At 52.9% G+C, this 23,093-nt stretch overlaps 1 long non-coding RNA gene and 1 pseudogene across 3 annotated transcripts; both read right to left on the bottom strand.

Moving 5' to 3' along the window:
- Positions 1 to 1,108: 1,108 nt before the first annotated feature.
- On the bottom strand, positions 1,109 to 4,400 carry LOC112885668 (annotated as a pseudogene).
- A 3,635-nt stretch (positions 4,401 to 8,035) lies between these two features.
- LOC112884196 lies at positions 8,036 to 11,535 on the bottom strand. Of its 3 annotated transcripts, none has more exons than XR_003227052.1 (5): positions 11,356 to 11,535; positions 11,121 to 11,202; positions 8,534 to 10,724; positions 8,413 to 8,454; positions 8,036 to 8,226 (listed from the first exon to the last, which is right to left on the bottom strand). It is a non-coding gene; the product is annotated as an uncharacterized LOC112884196 (long non-coding RNA). The 3 variants fall into 3 exon arrangements; XR_003227053.1 differs by lacking the exon at positions 11,121 to 11,202 and having other exon boundaries at positions 8,534 to 8,991; positions 9,357 to 10,724; positions 11,319 to 11,535; XR_003227051.1 differs by lacking the exon at positions 11,121 to 11,202 and having other exon boundaries at positions 11,319 to 11,535.
- Positions 11,536 to 23,093: the final 11,558 nt, after the last annotated feature.

Below are 23,093 nucleotides of genomic sequence, written 5' to 3' on the forward strand. Positions count from 1 at the left end.
ATCGTCTTAATTGAGCGGCGGAGCTCGTACCTTTTGTTTCAAAAAAATCATCTCCAATCTTAAGATTATTGACTTGCTAGCACTCCAAGGCACCGTTTATAAGCTTATCAATCAACTGCATGCATGCTGACCATTGATCATCAATTCATCAATTCGTTGCGGTCTAGATTTTGTGTGGATCGGATATATAGCTCTTTTCCGGAATGATAGGAAATAGTACACCTGTTGATAATTTGATAGCCTTTGAATTGAACTGGCCCATAATAAAGTAGAAATAGACTAGTTTCACACTATCACTTATGTACTCTACTTATTCCTCCGTCTCGATCATTCTGTCTTGTGTTTACTCTGAATTTTCATCTGTAGGGTGAGTTGGGGAAAATTAAATCATCATGCATCATCCCAACAACGAACCAGATTCAGGGGTCAAAAGTCTGCTGCGATCTTGTGGGCAAAACTCAATTCAGACGGTATTTTGCTTGATGCACTAGCTAGCTGATGTGGCGGTAACTAATAGTGCCTTTTCTATTGCTTCTATTTTTTTTGTATGTTTATTATAGTTGTATACACATCCTGACGGTCCAGTTGCTTGACTGCTCATCAAACGTTAAGCCTGAATTTTAAACTAAATATTTCCTTCCTCGTGAAGATTCGTGTTGCTCTTCCTTTTTGTTCTCCATGATCTGTAGAGTACTCCACTATTTGTTTATTGTACTAGGTAGGGGAGCAGTACCGTGTAGATGCTACCTCGGAGGAAGATGAAGATTGATTTTAGAATCAACTAACCCCAGATGATCAGTTTGGGTTGACCAAGCTAGAGGCCAGGGAGGTGCAGGCAGGGCTGGAATGGATGCAGAGAGAAATAGCAAGTCCTCTGCAACAGTTTAGTTCTTCTTCCTCTTCAGCAGCAGCAGCAGCAGTATACCCAATTCACATGTTTGTTTGGCCAATGGAACGAAGCATGGCTAAATTATTGCTTTTTTGCCCACAAACAAACAAATGTGCTTGAGTTTACATTACATGTATGTGTTGCGTTGCGGCCAATAGACAATAGTATTAAGAGTTAGAGATTTAATTTGTCTGTGCAAAAATGAAAGAGAAGACTGTCTGTTACTAGCCAGTAGGATGTAAATTAAATAACTAGTTACCAAAAAATCCCCAAAAGAGGAGGAGGAGGAGGAGGAAGCAGCAGCAGCAGCTGCTGACCTATACTAGTACTAATTAAGCATGCTACGGTAACACAAAATCAAGTTTGATTGGTGTCACTGTCATCTGGGCCCTGAGAGCTGCTGCGCCGACACGCACGACGGCGGCGACCAGCTGCTGCTCACGCCGGCGGTCGTGTCCGAGCCCTTGGCCATCCACCCGGCGGGCCGCAGGTCCACGAGGCCGCGGCCGTACATCCTGAGGTACCGGAGCAGCTCCGCCCGGGGCTCGCCCGCGTCCATGCTGCCGTCGAGCATGGCGGACACGACGGCCATGGCTGGCCGCAGCGCCGCGTCCTCGTGGAGGCAGCAGAGCGCCACCCGCACCACCCGCGCCACTGCGCAACGTCGGCGCGCCCTCCAGCCTCGGGTCCACCAGCTCCCGTACCGCCCCTGCTCGTGCAGCTCCAGCGCCAGCGCCGGGAAGTACTCCGACGAGGACGCGCTGCCCGCGCTGGACCCGCCGCTGGTGTGCTCCTCCTCCTGCTTCTTGGAGTTCTTCCTCCCGCGCACGATCTCCAGCAGCACCATGCCGAAGCTGTACACGTCCGCCTTGTCGGTGATGGGCGCGTTCATAAGCCACTCCGGCGCCAGGTACCCGCGCGTGCCGCGCATCGTCGTGAACAGCCCCGACTGCTCCGGGCTCATCAGCTTCGCCAGCCCGAAGTCGGCGATCTTCACGCCGCCGCGGTCGTCCAGGAGGATGTTCTCCGGCTTCACGTCGCAGTGGAGGATCTTGCGGTCGCAGCCGGCGTGGAGGTAGGCGAGCCCGCGCGCCGCGCCGATGCACACGCGCAGCCGGGCCGGCCACTCCGGCGCGGCGGCGCCGGCGCGGAAGAGGGTCTGGTCGAGGGAGCCCCGGTTCATGTACTCGTACACCAGCAGCTGCCTCGCGCCCTCGGCGCAGAACCCGCGGAGCTTCACCAGGTTCACGTGGTGGACGTTGCCGATCACGGCGATCTCCGTCAGGAACTCGCGCCGGCCCTGCGTGCCCAGGCCGTTCATCCGCTTCACCGCCACGGTGCTCCGGTCGGGGAGCTCGCCCCGGAACACGGACCCGAACCCGCCGCAGCCGATCTGCCACTTGAAGCCGTCCGTCGCGGCGTCGAGCTCGCCGTACGTGAACCGGGTCGGCAGGCCGGGGATGAGGACGTCCTCGTCGAGGTCGTCCCCGCTGCCCGACGGCGCGGAGGACGGCGCCCGCGACGATGACAGCATCGCCGGCAGCTTGAACCAGCTGCCGCTGGTCTTCTTGAGGTGCTGCGGCCGGCGCTTCCTGAGCCACTGCGCGCCCATCGCGTAGAGCAGGAAGGAGATGAGCACGGCCGCCACGGTGGGGAGCACGATGCCGAACACGATGGTTATCAGGCTCAAGGACGACGAGGAGCCTTTGCCGTGCTGCGACGGGAGCGTCTTGATGAAGCCGACGGCGGCGTCGGCGCTGGCGCGGAAGACGGAGCCGATCTGGTTGTGGAGGAGGAAGCAGGACCTGGAGGAGTTCCTGTAGAAGAAGCCGAGGCAGGAGCAGTTGCCGGAACAGAGGTCGCGGCACGCCGGGAGCGCGTCGCCGGAGGTATCGGGCAGAGCGAACTTGGTCGGCAGGTAGCCGATCCCGGCTCCGAGGCTGACGTAGCTGTAGCGCGCGGCCTTTTTGGCGCCGGCGTCGCAGCTGTCGGCGGGGATGGCCGGCAGCGCGGTGCCGTCGGCCGGCGCGCAGCCGCCGGTGGAGTAGGTGCTGAAGGCGTCAGGGCACATGCAGGTGGAGCCATTGCCGCCCGGCGTGCAGAGGCTGAGGGAGGGGCACGGCAGCGGGAGGTCGCAGTCATTGGCCGGCGCGGCCCAGACGGTGGGGACGGTCGCGCCGGCGGTGAGGGTGAGCGCGCGCAGGCGGCCGGAAGGGTCGACCTTGAGGACGCGCGAGTCGCCCTTGGAGGCGGGCGGTGAGGGGAAGAGAAGCCTGTAGACGGTGTCCCTGCCGTTGTCGGCGAGGAGGTAGATGCCGGAGGCGTTGACGGCCATCGAGGCGACGGCGTGGCTGGAGTCCTGGACGGCAGCGGGGTCGGAGGAGAGAGCCCAGTAGGTGAGGAAGGCCTCCGCCGACGACGACGGCGAGGAGGAGGTGGCCCACTGGAGGAGCGCGTCGTTGGGGGTGAGGACGAGGCGGTAGGCGCCGGGGGAGAGGTCGTTGCCGGACGCCGAGGACCTGAGCGGCAGTCCGAGGCGGAGCGGCTGGGCGTGGAGCAGCGTGTCGTGGGGCGGTCGAAGGAGGACCAGAGCGTGGCGTTGTGGGCGTCGATGAGCGTGAGCTCGCCGGTGTCGAGCAGGCGCAGCGCGGCGACGGGGTCGCGGAGGCGCGGCGTGGACCATGCGGGGTCGGGCTGGGCGGCTGAGGGGTCGAAGAGCGTGAGGCCGGTGGCGGAGAGGGAGAGGACGACGGACTCGAGGATGGTGGAGCCAGCGGCGGTGGCGGTCCAGACTGGGGTCCGGGAGGTGGTGTGGAGGACGGAGAAGAAGAAGCGGGACTGGGAGTCGGAGGCCTCTGTGGCGCCGGCGTTGTAGACGGCGGCGGAGAAGTTGGCGCCGGGGGAGAGGAGGAAGACGCCGTTGGTGTCGATGAAGTGGAAGTAGGTGAGGTTGAAGGGAGGGTAGAGGTACTGGACGGGCACGAGGCGCGCCGGCGCGGCCGCGGCGAGCGAGAGGAGGAGGATCAGGCGGGAGAGGTGGAGGAGGGAGGCGGCGCCATGGGAGGGGCGCGCGTGCTCGTGCGCGTGCGCGCATAGGAGGGTGGGTCGGAGACGGAGGGTGGTTGCGATGCTCAAGCTCACTTGGGGTGGGGTGGATTGATTGATGGCAACGCCGGCGAGGCGAGGCGAGGCGAGGCGAGGCGGGCGTTGACTTTGCGAGCCTTGCCGCGCCGGGGAGGAAAGGAAGCCGGGGGAGTTGGACCCGGAATCCTGCCTGCCTCGGCAGGACGGCAATGCTGCAAGTGGATTGTTTTTTTAAAAAAAAATTGGAGGGAATCATTAGTTTAGTTGACAAGATGCAATGCATTGCAACCCTCTTGGGGGTCGTTGTTTGTTGCGCGGCCGGATTTAATGCTTCAAAGTTCAAACTATATAACCTGCAAATCATATTCATCATACGGAATTTTCCCTTCAATTTGGTTGGTGTCAATTTCGCTAATCTGGAGTCCATGTGCAATTAAACCAGGAGTCCACGGTAGGGCAGGCAGCTTCTCACTGTAGCACGAAGCATGTGTCTGGTGAAGCCGGAACCTCTGGGAGGTATAGAGCCGTAACAAGGATAAAGGGTCTTAATGTCATCTGGAAGGAAAGGAAGGGGAAGCGAAGAGGGTTAAATTTGCAGATAGGGTAGAGAGGAGTTTCATCATCATAAAAATCTAACCAACACAATAACTTAGTTTTCAGTCTTGGTAACTGTATCATAAAACTATGCATTAAAACTAGCGACCCTCTGCCTTTTGGCGGAACGTCCATATCAGCCCGTCCCACATTAGGGTTATAGAAAACTTAGATCGTGAGTGAATATGTCTACAAAGGATTCTATCTGTCACCAAGTATTGTAGGAGATTTAGTATCCTGATTCCTCTAAATTTCTACAATCACAAGCTCAAGGACAAGTAGATCGATAAGAATTGCTCATATGGAAGACAAGAACACAATAAAGAGCAATGGAGACAAACGATTTGTTTAACGAAAGAAGTTGGTCTAACCCATCTAGATGCCTACTTATTTGCTGAGGAGCTCACAAATAATTTAAAACTCTTTCAACGATTTACCCCTACTAAGAAACCACAACAAACTACCTTAGAATTCACTACCTTGATTTCTTTCCTTGCGGAGGTGAAATTAAAGACCTCACAAATTTCATGCAAACACCACATGCTTTGGTGCTCATCGGTCAATGCCAAGCCATCTAGGAGTATTCCGTAGAACGTTCCCTCGAGGAGCTTTCTAGAAGTTAAGGATCTATCATATATACATATTGCTAACTTGTACGGGCATACGAGTACACATCTGTATAGAAAGTTAATAGTAAACTTGCAAGAACATACAAATAACAAATAGGTGAAATATCTTTTATGCACTCAGTCTAAATTATAATCTACAATTAATTACGTCGAGTAGTATGTAACAAGAGGCCTCCAGTTAATTATATATTGCTTCTAGATCAGATCATTGCAAACGTTTTATCACCGCCGGTTTAATTCAAACCGACGGTAACAGTCTATCACTGCTGATATGGAACCGGCGATAATAGTAAATACCACCGTCAGTATGGAACCGGCGGTAATAGTAGATATCACCGTGGGTCGTAATACGAACTGGCGGTGATTGATTAGTTCGACGACCATCACCGCTATTACAACCTGGCTGTATTACGATCACCACCCTAATATTATTTCCCTCTCCCTCTCATTATTTCTCTCCTAGTCTTTCTCTCTCTTCCCTGCCTCCCCTCCTCTCCCGGTCCTCTCTCCTCTCCCAATCTCCCTTCCCCCACTGCCCCTCATCTCTACCGCTATCTCCCTTCCCTTCCACTGCCGCCCCTCCCTTCCCCCGCAGTCACCACACACGTGGCCTCTCCTCCCCCTCATTGGCCGCCACCTCCCTTCCCCTTCTGCCCTCCCCTCCTCCCCTCCCGACGACGGATGCAGCAGCGGCGGTCCCGCGGCTGTGCGGAGCAACGCGAGGGGCCCACGGAGGCGGCACGCGGATGCGGGGCTCGGATGCGGCGGGCGGGGCCCAAGGAGCTGGATTGGCGGCGGCAGAGCGTGCGGCACGACGACGGTGGCGCGTGGGGCTTGGATGCAGCGGCGGTGGAGCATGCGGGGCGATGGCGGCGGTGCGTGTGCCCGCTGTGTCGCTGTTCTTTTATTATTGTGAAAGTGGCAACACCGCCGGGTGAGGAACCGGCGGTGATGGTTTATCACATCACTGTCGACCCTAATCCAACGGCCGACCGAACCGATGGTGATGTCACTTTTCAACCGGCGGTGGAGGTATTTGGAGTAGTGTAGTGAAGTCCATGAGCCTCATTGGCTTCAAGCAAAGATGTTAGCCTTATCGGTCGTGAACAATGTAATTTCAGCTTTGGTTGTAGAAACTGAAAAATTCAAGTCTCACGGATCAGGAAGTAGGAAGACTTCATGTAGTTCACGGCCCTTGATGGTGAGTAGTAGACTTGTGCTTATGTTATACATAGGGCATTTCTCACAATCACTATTAGAAAATTCCTCATCCACCCACTATAAATATACCGGTAAGAATCGGATCTGATACTAATGCAATCTTTATTGCCGGATCCAGCTCCCACCGATATATTTGTGGTGGATGGAGGATTCTAGAGGTCTTTAATACCAAATGGTAAGACCAACCAGTACTAATATGTACTATTTAGTATCCGGTATCAAAGGGTCTTGCACAGGTTAATTCAAAAGAAAAACATCTCTCGTCTATTCAAATGTGTTGTGTACCGCGCGATACTAAAAGGTGGCTTTAGTACCGAGTAAGTCCCTGGTACTAAATATTGAGATTTTTAGTCTTGGTTACTTAGTACCAGATGAGAATCCAGCAGTAAGGGCATTTCCAACTGGTAGTAAAAAGCTGTTTTCTGGTAGTAGATGTGAACTCGATCATCAGCATGACACTAAGTCTTATGATCTGCTGATAGCTTTTCTCTTTGATGGCGTGCGCGTATGCACTTGGGCTAGCTTTGCCAAATGCCAAGTATGTTTTTCTTTGGTGGTACTTAGAATCTTTGGACGATCTGTACATGATCGCTGCCGTGGTGATCCTTATACCTAATGAAAGGATGGGGAACGGTTAAGGTCTAAAATAGAAAATAGCATAAGTGAGCTTAATGAAGGGATGGGCCATAATGGGCCACAGTCTGCTACCACTGTGCAAGTGGACAAAAGGGGACATGATCATATTGTGCTTCCTGAAGTCGGAAATTCCCTTAAGAGGAAGGAGAGGGAGTCCAGTGCTGAAGATAGTGATGATCCAGGCTTATGCTTTGATGATATCATCTCTCCTGGGGGAGAACTCCTTAACTTTGGGACTTTTCAAAACCTGGAAATCAGGAGCTTGTGGACCTTCCCTCTGAACAACCACAAATCTGCTGTGATCAATGAGTACGGGACTAACATCTCTACATCCAAAAGTGATCGATCCTTTGGTTGCAATTGAAGCAAAGCGTGCCCTTGCTGCTGGTAGTATGGAGATTCCTATCTCTGGTATCTGTATGGTAAATTAATTGTACCAAGTTCAACCACGAAGCTGGCTGCTCTTGAAGAAGTTACAGAGGCGGAAGAAATTGAAGAGGTTGAGAAAGCTTCATCTCCAGGCTCCAGCAGTGGGGCTCGCCATGTTCATGGGCCGGGTTTTCTGGTTTCTGGTTTGTTTTCAAACCAGCCCAATGAAACTGTGTTGGTCCGGGTGGGTTGGCTCTACACGGGCTGATGGCGGGCTAAATACTACGTCGGGTTGGGTTGGTTTGATTGGTTTCACGGGTTCCACGGGCTGGTGAATCCATCCTCTCGCAGCATGCTGTGCTGGTCCTCCTGCTGGTCGGAGGAGCCTAACAGGCTTACATAGTTATGTTCGTTGCTTCTATACTTCATTTGGCAATAAAAAAAGCTGTGAATAAACGCATATCAAATATTTTTCAAGTGGAGAAACTCAGGAATATTAATTTTGAACATTATGGTTGAAACAACACCAAGCTCAACGAAAAACACTCTGATTTAGTTAGAGATGCTAGTAATTTAACTTAAACAGAATTTAGCCTAGTGTGGAAAGAAAACATGGCTAGGGTACTGTTCATGTTGTGTAGGTGAGATATCTGCCAGTTCAATTCAGGATTTCTGATAGCAGGGGCCTAAACAATAATTTAACATAACCAAAATATAAACAAAATTGATGCTGCCTTTAGACCAGCATAACCAATAATACTCTCATACTTGCATCAATTGGCTATGTGTCCAGCTCAATGAAATCTGTAGCGTAACAAAGAAAAGAAGCTTTATCATTAATAGCATAACAAAGAATTCTGCAGCTAAATGAAATGAATAACCTCTAATGCAGCAGGTGTTAAATAATGGTAATGGGCATGCAAACTGTGCTATTGCTCGCTGAATAATTACTACTATTCAGCCCTGTAGCAAGTTGAGAAAGAGGCGTACCAATATGGTGTTGCTTATCAGTGCAGTCCTTCGAAACAAACTCTATATAAAAAAGAAACGGAGTTATTAGTAACTTTGACACACATAAGGCGACAATTCTCCTCAATTGCAAAAATAGTACCTTCTCTAATCTCCTCGTATGCCCAGACCTCTCCAGCAGCCTCTCTTACACTTAATTTTCTTTGTGATGTTTGTAGCCAACTTTGTGAACAAATTAAAGCTTCAACTGTGTCAGTTGATAGACTGCATCTGAGGAGATCGATAATCCTTCCACCTGTGCTAAAAGCATATTCTGAAGGCACTGTAGAAGCAGGAACAGCTAGCACATCCTTTGCCAAAAGAGATAATATTGGATATTTATTGGAGTTCACTTTCCAATATTCCAATATATCAAACTCCTTAGTTATCTTCTCACGTTTATCAGCTAGATACCTTGATCATTCTGACCCACTTGATTCATATTCAATCTCCTCCATATGTTGTTCAAATTTAGTAGCTTGGGTAGTAGCTAGCATATCCCACGGGTTCTCTTCGTACTCTTCGTTTACATTGATTTGAATTGGAGCTTGATTTGATCCTCTATTGATAGAAGAAGAAGAGTCATTGACAGTTTTCACATAGGAACCAAATAATTCATTGAGAGCTGATTCAATTTTCTCAGCAAATTTCTTGCCCCCACATGATCCATACAGAAGTTCTAAGCAATATCCCAAATATTTAAGCTTGTATCTCAGATCCAAAATGACAGCAATGAACAATAAGTAGTTCAGATTGCCTTCTGTTTCCCAATATTTCTCAAATTTTAGTTTCATCAGATACGCCATCGAAGATAATGTTGGATCTTCTCCACCAGCAAATTCACTTAATTTTGCGCGCATCAACATTATGTCATGAAAAACTATACTTGATGTTACATGTAAAGAAGCGGAGAGGCGAGTTGTGACCTTTTCAATTAGTTTCAAGAAACAGAATATGCGCCTTGCGGTTTGCTAATCATCTGCAGTGGGAGGATCTTTGTTGGCAAAATAAGCTCTGAAAGGTCTGCACACTTTATCCAGTCTTGCAAAAGCCTTCTCGAACTTTTCTGCATTGTCCAACATAAGGTAGGTAGCATTCCATCTCGTCTCCAGATCTGAGGACAAAAGACTTCTGGTTGATATCTTTTCCAATTCTGCACATTTCTTGAAAATCTTCAACCTTGAAGGTAAAGACCTCACAAATTTTACTGTTGTTCTTATTCTTTCGACAGAGTCATTGTGTTCTTCCAGTCCACTCTTCACAACTAGGTTGACAATATGAACGCAGCACCTCACATGAAGAAATTTGTTCTTTAACACAACTCCATTCCAATCTTTGCTACCCCATTAGTATTCAATTAACTTGTCATTAGGACATGCATTGTCAACCGTGATAGTGAATATGCGATCAATACCCTAGTCCAACAAACATTCTTCAACCCTTTTCCCAAGAGTTTCTCCTTTGTGATCTGCTACTGAACAAAAATTAAGGATCCGTCTTTGCAGCTTCCAGTCATCATCAATCCAGTGAGCAGTGAGAACCATATAACTTAAATTTTGTTTCGAGGTCCAGGTATCTGTTGTTAGGCAGATTCTGTGATTATTCAAAATCTTCTTTAACTTGGGTTTTTCTTCAACATATCGCTGCATACAATCTCTTGCTACTGTGATTCTAGAAGGGATTTCAAATCTGGGTTGCAGTACTTTGGAATATCGTTTGAATCCCTCACCTTCGACAGATTTAAAAGGCATCTCATCAATTATTACCACCTCTGCAAGTGCTTTGCGACAATCTTCGATGCTAAAAGAATGTTTCGGTGTTCCTTGGTTCTTCCTTTGCAAGTCCTGGCCCTTGAGTGGCTCTTGCTAGCATAAGAACCTTAGATGGTGCCATAGGGTGCTGGTTCCATGAGTTGATCTATTGCAAGCATATACTTGCCTGCAATATTTGCATGTTGCAATAGGATCCTGGCCCCTTAATCCTGTATCAAAATGCTTCCAAACAAGTGATTTCTTTGACCCAACTCTTTTGCTTCTGTTCTGAACTGGAGAGATCAGAGTGGGAGAGCTAGTTAACTGCTGAAGTTGATCTGTTTCGCTTATATGTACAGTATTTGAAGCATCAACTGCTGAAGTTGACCTCTTTCGCTTCTTGACTTGAGACAGCAGTGATGCCTTATTTGCTTCTGATAAACTTTTATGCATGGCAACTAACCTATTGATTCTGTCATTGCTATCTTCAAAGGGATTTGCAGCAGGTACTTGTAAAGATTGTTCTTCACCATCTAGGTTATCCTGAAATAGAGAATGCTGATATCATATAGGCATGAATTGATGATAGTATATGGTCAACATATAGGCATGAAATTCATATGCAGTAAATTAATAGGCAAACTTAATTGTAGTGCAAGTAGTTTCTCAAGATTGATCTATCTGCTTGTACGAATTCACATAATGCATGCTTATCACTGTCGGTGGAGTACTAAGCTACTGGAGGATAGGACATATTCCAGTGTTGAAGCAACAGAACTGTATAATTATAGGGTAAGGAGCAACATCTACATCCCTGACATACCCACATCGCCTATATCTGTCAAGTGCTGCTCTCTACTAATCCTTTTAATGAAGATACCAGTACTTCCTAATCTGCCCAGAAACGGCAGTGCCTGTAGTTTCAGTGCCTCTTCTTACCCTCCAAGAATGAAATATTCATGTCGATCTAATCCCAATCCACATGTAGCCTGGAACCATCCCTTTTCTTAGCAATGTAATCCTAATCCACAAGAACGAAATATTCATGTCGATCTAAGCTAGGGTTTAAAGCTGCAACAATCACAAAACTAAAGGAGCAGAATGGGAACAGCGATAAAAGAAGGGATAGAAGGCAACCTTGTTCAGTGCAGACGAATCGGGAGTGGAGATCGACCCATCGGCTCCTTGCTTCGAGAGAAGCTGTGGCGAGTCCAGGTCCATGTTGAGGGAATAGCGTCCCGCTGCTCCCACGCTGCCTCGGTCGCCAGCACAGCCTCGACCTCGAGGCCTTGAGCGACGCCGTCGCGCGGCATCCGCACCGCCGCTGCCTCCTCCTCCTCTTTTTTATGATTAAATCGACTTCGAAAGATATCCAGATCCATAAGTGGATTTTGGTAATCATATATGTTTAACCTCATTATGCAGCATGTTTTCAGTTCTAAAGTTGAATAAGCAAAATACGATGAAATACGACCCTCAAGAGAAAATGAAAAAGAAAATAAAAAGCCAAAATTTACTTACTTTTGAGTATAGAAACTCTGTACAATCGAGATGCTAAACAGAACTCATACACATACCTGCGAGCTAAAAAATCACATTGATATTCTTGAGAGTGTCCCCGGTGAAATCGGAGACTCTGAGTTCGGAATCCGGATATATATCCGGAGTCTTCGGGTATCTGTTCACCGTCATCATCAGATTTCTCTAGGTACGGAGTGTCCAGACGCCAGTATCCGGAGTATCCGGGCAAATAGGCACCTCTTGCTCCAACAGCTAGTTTTTAAAGTGGGGGTATAAATATATCTCTACCCTCAACGGTCAGCTCTCTTACACATTTTCATGCTGCACAGTCTGAAACACCTTGAAAGAGCCATCTCACACCCCTCCTTCTATCTTTAACTAATTTCTATTCAGGATTAGTGTGAGTGTGGCAAGAGGAGAGATTTGTGCTTAGTAAGCTGCTATTCAAATCCTTTGACCACTAGATCCTTATCAAGCCGGTGACTGATGTTTGTTGCTCTTGGAGTTAAGTGCTTCTGGACGGCTAGGTGTGCTTGTGAGTGCTCGGCCGTATTGTGAGTCCACATGAAGTTTGTACTCGCCATCCTCTCGAAGGATTTCATAGTAAGTGATCTTGGATTGGAGCGGTCTCGTCCTTAGGGAGGAGCGTAAAGGTTCTTGAGCACCGTCTCTTAAACTCTTTCTCAACGGAGATGTAGCTCCTTTGGGAGTGAACTTCAGAAAATAAATCCTTACCTCTCCGTGTCACCTTACTTTGAACTATTGGTAACATAACCGGTGAGAAACACTCTAAACATACCACTAGCTTTTCTAAATTTACTTGATCTAAATTACAGCATTAGTATCTTTATTTTTTTAGATCGTTTCGTACCTAAACTCTCTGGACAATATCTCTGAAAACTCCGGACACAAAATCTAGAGTATTTAAATATATATCCGAAATATGTGAGCATCTGTGTCACTGACTCTTTGCAAAATATTTTAAATTTCAGATTAGTCTATCCACGCCTGTCTGCGAGCTCCTAAGGTCCTTTCACACTTTCAGCGGGTTTATCGGGCTCAACCCGCACACCGGCAACGTCTCCCGTTATGTCTGGTTTTTGAGCGGGTTTGGGACCGACCTGTGTGACGGCCCAGCACGACGGTTTCAATCGGTTGAGTACGGTCCGGTAGCCGGTTTCGTCGAACTGCTGAACAGGGCGAAGTGGAGTGGTCAAGCCAGGAGGATAGTAATGATGGGGGCTGCTTTGGGCTGTCACAAGAAATAGAGATATGAGGATGTAGAGAAAGATAAAGAGAAGCCCGCAGGCTGGGAAAAGAGCACTGTTGAGAAAGCTGTGTGCAGGGAAGGGCTTGAGACTGAGGTGCCCAAACAGGGTGAGAAACTAAATGAGGCTGATACTTCTTGTAAGAGTAAGTGTCTCAGTTTATTCCAAAATCCTAATTGGGTATATAGGTAATGTATATGTCATGGGCCATGGGCCACAATACTCCAACACCCCCCGCAGTCTGAACAATCGGCGCAGCGGTGTTCAAGACTAGATAAGAAGAGAGAACAAGGGCAAATACCCCCCCGCAGCCACAACTAGCCACCGGCTACGTTGAGGCTGGATTGAAACTCCGAGAAGGTCGAGGAGGGCAGCCACTTGGTGAAGATGTCAGCAAACTGGGAGGTAGTCGGGACGTGGAAGACCCGTACATCGCCGATTGCGACTCTGTCGCGCACGAAGTGTAGGTCGATCTCCACGTGCTTTGTCCGCTGATGTTGGACGGGGTTGGTGGAGAGATACACGGCGCTGACGTTGTCGCAGTAGACGAGCGTGCTCTTGGCGAGCGGGCTGTGGAGCTCCGCCAAGAGCTGTCGTAGCCAGGACGCCTCCGCTACGCCGTTAGCGACAGCCCGGTACTCCGCCTCGGCACTGGAGCGAGAGACAACCGGCTACCGCTTGGACGATCAGGAGACCAGGTTACCGCCCAGGAAGACGGCGTAGCCGGAAGTGGAGCGACGAGTGTCCGAGCAGCCAGCCCAGTCAGCGTCGGTGTAGACCACCAGCTCAGCAGAAGACGAGCGATGAAGTACCAAGCCGAGGTCCACAGTGCCACGGACGTAGCGGAGGAGACGCTTCAGCGCAGCAAGGTGTGACTCCCAGGGATCATGCATGTGGAGACAGACCTGCTGGACAGCGTAGGTGAGGTCCGGCCTGGTGAAGGTGAGGTACTGCAAAGACTCCGGTAGGCAGTAGGATCAGCCACCGGATCACCCAGATCAGCGGACAGCTTCGCCTGAGTGTCGACAAGAGTGGAGCAGGGCTTGCAATCAGTCATCCCAGCCCGCTCCAGGATATCGAGTGCGTACTGCCGCTGGTGCATGAGAAGACCAGACGGGCGAGGCTCAACAGTGACGCCCAAGAAGTGGTGGAGCTGACCGAGATCCTTCATAGCAAACTCCTGCTGCAGAGAGGAGATGACACTCTGAAGTAGCTGCTGACTGGAGGCGGTGAGAACAATGTCATCAACGTAGAGCAGCAGATAAGAAGTCTCATCCCCTCGGCGGTAGACGAAAAGAGACGTGTCAGACTTGGCCTCGGTGAACCCCAATGTCAGCAAGAATGTGGCGAACCGAGAGTACCAAGCCCGAGGAGCCTGCTTCAGCCCATAGAGAGACTTGTTGAGCCGGCAGACCATATCCGGACGACTCGAATCCGCAAATCCTGCTGGCTGAGAGCAGTAGACGGTCTCTGACAGAGTGCCGTGAAGAAACGCATTCTTCACGTCCAGTTGGTGCACAGGCCAAGAGCGCGAGAGCGCAAGCGACAGGACAGGGCGCACCGTAGCAGGCTTCACGACTGGGCTGAAAGTCTCATCATAGTCCACACCAGGCCGCTGGGTGAATGTGACGCCCCGAAAATTTCGAATTTAAACTACGCGCTAAGGTGCCCTGACCGAAAATTCATCCGCCACAAAACCCTGACTCCCTCCGTTTCATCGCCACGCCGACGGCCGACGCGAGCCTGACCGCCGCTCCGCTCACACGTCAGAGTAACTCGTAGAGACGGTTCGACGCCAAAACCCTAAAACCTAATGGGGTCACTATCCCGTTCCGCTTCGCTCGTTGGCCTGTCACTCACGCGCGATCGCCCGCCGCGATTAGCGCCGGCGCGACTCCTTTTCCTTTTCCCTCTCCTCGCGCGAATCCCGCGCGCGTGGCCGACCGGCCGCGGTCGCCGCCGCGACCGGCGCCGACACGTCTCTCTCTCTCTCTCTCTCTCTCTCCTTCTCTCCTTTCCTTTCTTCCATTTCTTTTCTCTCTTTTTCTTTTCTCTTTCCCCTTTTCTTCTTTCTCCTCCCTTCTTTCTTTTTCCCTCTCCTTCCCTCTTTCTCTTCCCTCCCTGGCTTCCCCTGCCGCACGCCCGCACGCCGCCCAGGCCGAGCGCCTGCACCGCCCCGGCCGTGCCGCGCGCACGCGCCCGCCCCGCGTGCTCCGCGTGCCCCAGGCCACGCACCTCGCCGCGCCGCCCGTGGCCCGCACGCCCTGCCCAGGCCCGCACCTCGCCGCGCCGCCCGCGCGCGCACGAGCGCGTGCCGCGCCGCCCGTCGCTGGCGCCCTGCCCGACCGCGCGCGCCGTCCCCTCCTGGCCGCTGTGGCCGCACAGCGCCCAGCCCTCGGAGGCCACGCCGCACGGCGACGACCGCAAGCCGCCGGGGCACCATTAATGGCGCCCCGTGCAGCCCGCCGGCCGCCACCCCCGAGGGCCTCCGCCTCACCACCCTCTCCCCTATAAATACCCCCCCCCCCGGCGCCGCACTTCACCACCACAACCACCACCGCCGCCCCTACCCTCTTCCCCCTGTCCCGAGCGCCGCCGCCGCGCGTGCCACCACCGGCCGCCGCCCCTCACCACGGTCCCGCCTCCTCGCTGCGTCCCAAGCCGAGGTGAGGAGGGGAATAGGACCCCCTCGCCTCCCTCCTTCTTTTCCCCCCCGCCCCGACCGCCGCCAGGCCCCGGGCCGGCCGGGATTCCCGCCGCCGGACCTCCCCCTCCCTCCCCTGTTTCCTGTCAACGGGAGAGGAGGAAGAATGGGCAAAATGCCCGATAACCCCCTGCCCTTGCTCTCTTTTCTAAATAAGGACCCCCCCTCTCTAATAGCCCCCTTTCGCAAAAGAAACCCTGCCCATTCTATTATTTCGAATTGAATCCCTCCATTACATAAAAACCCAACAATGCCCGACCCCCTCTAGCATGCCCTGGGTATCGCTGGGTTTTGCAATTAGGCCCCTACCCATTTCAGATAATCGCGAATGAGCCCCTGGACCCCCGTTTAAGCCCTGAAACCACCTTTAGTGCGTCATTTTATGCGCGAAACGACCTCCGATCGACCCGAAACTTTACCACACCTTTTATAGTATAGTTTTAGCCATGCCATCAAGAAACCACCCAGAGATACCACCCCTAACTCCGTAACTAAATTATTCCCGATTCAAGCCCAACGATAAAAGCTTTTAGTTCTTTCGCTTGATTGTGTGTCTGTTTGTTTGCGTCGTAGGACACGGAGTGAACGACGAGGTTCCCGACCGCGACCAAGCAACTGAGGACCAGTACTGCGACCCCGAACCCGAAAGACAGTGCTTCGATCAGGACTTCCCGCAAGGGTTTGACGATGGCAAGTTCAATTCCGCCCTTTGATGCATGTTTTTGTCCTAGTTTTTATAAACACAATCCGATGGCCTGTTTTATAAAACTTCATGGTTTTGCGTGTCGTAACCATGGTAGGATAGCCACACTTGTTGTGACAACCATACCTTGACCACCTGATTATACAAAGAAAATGCGTGTGTGTGGGAAAGGGTAAAATGTGGATTTGAGAAACGAGTCGGACGGGATGGATGGCATTTCTGTGTGAATTGCCGTTGGTGTGCTCGTACCTGTGTGGTTGAGCGTGGAGGGGAGATATCCATCTTGTCACCCCTAAGGACCGAGTTGATGTGTCGTCTCACCTAACTTCCTGTCGTGCAAACCACTTGACCGTTGTATGGGCAACGGCTTGGCCTAACCCCACTAGTTAGTCTGATAGCCATCAGGAGAGCTGGGAGCAACGGGTGATCAAGGAGACGGGATAAGCTCTGTGTGACTTATGCCCCGGTTAAACCTCGGTGGTAGGTCGAATGACCCCTTGATAAATCCCGTGGTGGCTAGTCAGGTCTAGCTAAGGTGGGTAAGGGCTTCGATGGGATCTGCACCGGCACTAAGGTGTTCGTGCTGTGGTACCCCACCTGTGGGTAAAGTTGCACACCTCTGCAGAGTTAAAAATCTATTCGAATAGCCGTGCCCACGGTACTGGGCAAGTTATGGTGTGGTCACATAACTAGTGTTTCTCTCTGGGAATGGATGGGCTGGTGTGAGTTGTTTGGAAAGTGTCCGGCAGTTGTGCCGTGTGCTACGGCGGACGGGGAGTCCGGTAGCATTTTCAAACTTGGATCCTGTGTGGATCAACACTGTGTGCTCCTTGGTATAAGAAAACCTGTTTTGAAAAGTGCTTTTAAAACGAACCCCTGCATATAACTGTGTTTTCCGCAAATGAACCGTAACCTTATCCTTGGATTATCCTGTGCATTAAATTCTATTATACCCCCTTCCGTGGGTGTGATTGGACTTGCTGAGTACGTTCGTACTCACCCCATTCTTACTTTTACAGTGGAAGACCCAGACTACGTCCCCGAAGACAACGAGTAGGGTTTCGTCCTGCACCCAGTCTTGCCTGTGGTTGAGGCCACCGTTGGATTCCGCATGGCGCAAGACTCTGATGATCCTTTGTTCGTAGCTAGTGTAGTTGTGTGGGTTCTGGTTGTAATCCTCGCGATAGTGGCGCTTCACTGCCCATTACCGCGTAGAGTTGTACGGTGATGTACCATCTGATGTAATAAAAGTGTTATCAGCCTCCTGGGACTGATAAAGCAACACTTTTAAGTCTTCCCTGATGGGGGGGACGCTTCAGTGAACCCCCGGAGAACCCAGCGAGCCTTGTAGCGCTCCAGGGTGTCATCAGCCCGACGCTTATGCGTCCAGATCCACTTGCCAGTCACCACATTGCAACCAGACGGACGCGGCACGAGGTCCCACGTCTGGTTGGCAAGAAGAGCCGCGTACTCCTCTTCCATCGCGCGACGCCAGTGAGGATCCGCCAAGGCGTCGCGGACAGAGGAGGGTATCGGAGAGACCCGCGGCTCTCCCTCGGCGGCGGAGAGAAGTCGCGGCCTAAGACACCATCCGCCGAGTCACCATGGGATGGAGATGCCGAGGATTCCGATGGATGACTGGCGGGTGGTATAGCTCCGGCTCGGCCCGAGAGGGAGCCGGAGGAGGCAGCGGCGGCGGCGTCGCAGGAGCCTCCGGAGCAGGAGGCGGCGCCAGAGGCGGCGCCGAACGACGCCGGTACACCTGCACCGGCTCAGCGTACCGCTGTGGTGGCGGGGCCGGCGCCGAGCGACGCCGGTACACCTGCACCGGCTGGGCGTACCGCGCAGGAGTACGGGAAGGCACCGGGGCCGCGCGCGGCACGACCGGAGGTCCGGGGACCTCGCGTGGCGCGACCGCGGGCACCGGGGCCGCGCTCGACGCAGCAGGGATCACCGGAGATGGTGCCGGCGTGCCAGGGAAACCTGCAGGGAAAGGACAGACAGGTAACGGTGGCTGAACCACCGGGTCAGTCGGAAACAGAGTCTCCAGCTCAGGGTCAGGAGAAGGTGTAGAGGAGGTAGAGTAGGGGAAATCCGACTCGTCAAAGACGACGTGTCGGGAGATCAGAACGCGGCGAGAGGTGAGGTCAAGGCATCGGTACCCCTTGTGGTCAGGGGAGTACCCGAGGAACACACAACGAGTCGAGCGGGGCGCCAGCTTGTGAGAAGCGGTGGCGGAGGTGTTAGGGTAACACGCACACCCGAACACCCGAAGGTGGTCGTAGTGAGGAGGGGTACCGAAGAGAGCGTGGTGTGGAGTGGGAGCAGGAGAAGCAGTGGACGGGAGACGGTTAAGCAGGTAGGTGGCAGTGTGGAGGCTCTCAGCCCAGAAGCGTGGGGGCAGAGAGGCCTGGATCATAAGGGTGCGCACGACGTCGTTCGTCGTGCGAATCATCCTCTCAGCCTTGCCGTTCTGAGGGGAGGTATACGGATAAGACATATGCAGCTGAACACCCTGAGACAGGAAGAAGGACCGGGAGGTGGAGTTATCGAACTCCCGCCCGTTGTCACACTGGACGGCCTTAACAGTGAGGCCGAACTGAGTGGACACCCAGGCAAAGAAGTGGAGGAGGGTGGGGAAGGTCTCAGACTTGGCACGCAAAGGAAAAGTCCAAGAGTAATGAGAAAAATCATCAACAATGACCAGATAATATTTATAACCAGACATGCTGAGTACAGGAGATGTCCACAGGTCATAGTGAATCAGATCAAAAGCATGCGCAGCATGCGAAGAGGAAGAAGAAAACGGAAGTCTAACATGATGACCTAACTGGCACGCATGACAGAGGTGCTCAGCAGGAGCCTTAGTACAAGGAGCATCGGTACTACGGCTGAGCTGAGCCAAAACGTCGCGGCCGGGGTGACCAAGCCGGCGGTGCCAGGTGGTGGAAGAAGGTGTCACGGCAAAAGCAGCGGACAGAGAAGCCGAAGGCGAGGCAGTGGAAGCAGGAAGCCGAAGGGTGTAAAGGGGCCCCGGACTGTCACATCGGAGAAGTGGACGCCGGGAAGCCGAATCCTTCACAGTAAGACCAGAGGAGTCAAATTCGATAGAACAGGAGTTGTCAGCAGTAAACTGGCAAATGTGAAAGAAGGTTGTGAACCATTCGAGGGGCAACAAGAATATTAGGAAGATGAGGAGCAGAACCCACGGCGGTGACAGGAAGGCAAGACCTATCACCAACCATGATAGAAGAAGGACAAGAGGGGTGTGGGGGTCGGACAGAAGAGAGGATACCGGCATCAGGAGTGGTGTGGAACGAGGCACCCGAGTCGGCAATCCACTCAATGCCGGCCGGCGGTGTCAGTCCCATGGTGCTAAAGGACTGCGCCAGAGCGGCCTAGTCCCACCCTCCAGGCCAGGTCAGCTGCTGGCTAGGCTGAGCGGGCGAGGTCCAGGACGGCGCGAAGAATGGTGCAGCACCAGTGAACATGGCCGCCGGATGGAGCTGAGGACGAAGCCCCCCTGCCGGACCCTGGAACGGCCACATCGAGATGCGCCCTGACCAGGGGTTACTGAAGGATGGCCAGGGCGTACCTCCAGGGGCAGGGGCAGGAGCGGGAGCCGAGGTCGGCGCGCCCCGACGGCCCCCACCGATACCAGAATCCCCAGGAGCAGGGCCACCAGTGCCACCACCACCACCCCGTCGCCGGCGACGTCCACGCCCCCCCCTCCTCCGGTCTGCCCGGCGGGAGCAGCCCCAAGGAGGGAGGTGGCAGGAGCAGCGGAGGAGGCCGGTGGAGCAGCAATGAGTGCGGCGGGGCTGGGTGAGGAGGTTCCGGGCGCGAGGCCCCTGTTGATCTCCTCAAGGGCGAGGTCGTCCCGGACCTGTAGGAAGGTGGGAAAGGGCCTCTGGCGGGTGATCCAACACTTTCAGGTGGTCGTAGGTGCTACTCAGGCCCCGTAGGACATTGAGCACCAAGACCCGATCGGACACCGGATCCCCGAGGTCGTGAAGAGCATCAGCCATGCGCTTCATCCGCCGGCAGTACTCACCGACGGAGAGGTCCCCCTGGACGAAGGTGCGGAAAGTGGCGTCGAGCTGGAGGGCGCAGTACTCGGCGTTGCCGAGGAACTGCCCCTCGAGCGCCACCCAAGCCTGCCGCGCAGTGCCGCCGGGGGTCCTGACGAGGTCCTGAAGATCTAGGGAAATGGTCCCGAAGATCCAGGACAAGGCGACGCTGTCGAGACGCAGCCACGCCATGTCCCGCGCCTCGATCGGCGAGTCGACGAGGACGTGGTCGTCGAGGGCGTAGCGGCGGAGGGTGAGGAGGACCTGGTCCGGCCAGCGGCCGTAGGAGGAGGACGCGGGGTCGAGGAGGACGGAGACCAGGGCCCTGATGTTCTGGACGCCGGCAGCCTAGAGGTGGAGCTGGGCGACCATGGGTTCGGTCAGATCGTACCGGGCTCCAGATCCAGCGGGCGGGGCCTGGAAGGAGGAGGAGGTGCCGGGCTCAGGGTCGACGGGCTGGCCGGAGGAGATGCGGAGGTAGCGCTCCGCCTCGGCAACCCGGAGAGCGAGGGCGTCGGCCGTGGCGCGCTCGTGTTCCCAGGCGAGGGCTGCCGCACGGACCCGCTCCTGGGCCGCCGAAGCCTCCGACTTGGCGGCGAGGAGGGCCGCGGCGAGAGCGGCGTCGGCCTGCTGTCCACGGAAAGCGGCGCCGGAGAGTGGCCCATCCTCGGGCGCCATCCCGAGGCCAGAACGTGCGACGGCGGCGGCTGCGGGATCGGCGTCCGCGGCCGGCAGCAGCCGCACAGCGGCTTGTAGGGCGGCCGGATCGGCGCCCGCGGCCTGCAGCAGCTGCGCAGCAGCCCGCAGGGTGGCCGGATCGACGGTGGCGCGCGGCTGGGGTCCCGCAGCCCCGGCGCCCGTGCCAGCAGCAGCTGCGGCAGGGGCGGCGTCGGGCAGCAGGGGGCCCAGGGCGGCAGGGGCCCGGAGCAGAGGGGACGCGGCGGCCGCGGCGGCGGCGCCCGGCGGCTCCTGGAGCAGAGGAGCCGCGGCGCCCGCGGCTCCCGCAGCGACGCCCGCGGCCGGCCCATCGCCCGCTCCCACCTCGAGGACCAGCCCGGCGGCCCAGGCGCCTGCAGCGGCGCGAGCAGTAGCAGAGGAGGGGGAGGAAGAGGAGAGGGGAGGGAAGGAGGAGAGGGGAGGAGGAGGAGGGGCCGGCGGCTGGCGGCCGGCCATGGTGGCCGGCGGCGGCGGCAACGGCGGCGGGCTGGAGGGGAGGAGGAGGAGACTAGGCTCTATACCATGTAAGAGTAAGTGTCTCAGTTTATTCCAAAATCCTAATTGGGTATATAGGTAATGTACATGTCATGGGCCTCCATGGGCCACAATACTCCAACACTTCTAAGTCAGTGGATGAAGTGATGGCTCAACCAAAAAGACAGCTCCAGACTTAAGGAACAAGGGATGCAGCATGTGAAAGCCGCAGTCAAAGCTGAAGCAATCAAGTCCAAGAAGAACCTTGAAGGTAACTCACTCCCTTCCCAGAATTCCTTTGCAGTTCTTGGGAATAAAGAATTAATGATTAGAGCTAACAAAATGGGGGTTAACACTGCTAATATTGAACTGGAACAAATTGATGTGCTGAAAGATATTGAACTAGCTAGAGATAATTTACAAGAGAGGAATGAGAAATTGAAAAATGAGAAAGAACCTATTACTCATGATACACTCCCCTTTGAGGAGGTTAAAATGATTGAGTGGCACTCTGACACCTCTGAAGATGAGGGTTTCCAGCTGGTGACAACAAGAAAAAAAATAAGAAAAAGAAAAGTCCCGTTGTTAAGAGAAAGTGTCAAACAGTATCCCCCAACCTCTTGATGGGGTGGATATGACAGATGGAGATATACCTCAGATTTGCTCTAGGTATAATCTCAGAAAAGGGCCAAAAACACCAAAGTCAAATAAAATGATAGGGATAATTTGGAATTGTAGGGGTGTTTCGAAAAAGGGTATGAGTACATTTCTAAAAGAGCTCATGTTTGATTATCATGCTGATTTTATTGGCCTTCAAGAGACTATCAAGAGAAAATACATTGATAAGTTTTTTAGAGAAGTTGACCCGGGTAAGGCCTTCTCCTGGCACTGGCTCCCAGCCAATGGCAGATCTGGTGGGATGCTTTGTGGTGTTAAAAATGAAAGGCTGGAGGTGATAAATTTTGAAACTGGTAGTTTCTCTATTGTGGCCAATGTGATGGACAAAAAATTGCAGAAAAAAACTAGTGTTGGCCACTGTATATGGGCCAGCACAAGATGATAAAAAAGAACTATTCCTGACTGAGTTGTCTCAAATCTGTCTGAAAAGACAATATTCAATGATTGTGGGAGGTGACTTCAATATACTGAGATACAGTTCAGAAAAAATAAAAACTTCCATGGCAACAAATTTACTGACATGTTCAATTATATTATCAACACATATGAGCTGAGAGATCTGACTTTGAATGGAGGTGACTTTACATGGAGCAATAATCAGGATGATCCCCACCCTAGAAAGACTAGACAGGGTTTTGATGAGTGATGACTGGGAATCTCAGTTTCCTTTGACAAACTTGAGAAAAATCCCCAGACTTATGTCAGATCACAATCCTCTGATATTGTGCTCTGAACAAGAAACTACCCAGGTATCTAGACCTTTTGTTTTTGAAACAT

This window comes from Panicum hallii, chromosome 3 (assembly GCF_002211085.1).
Source record: "Panicum hallii strain FIL2 chromosome 3, PHallii_v3.1, whole genome shotgun sequence".
Classification (NCBI taxonomy): domain Eukaryota; kingdom Viridiplantae; phylum Streptophyta; class Magnoliopsida; order Poales; family Poaceae; genus Panicum; species Panicum hallii.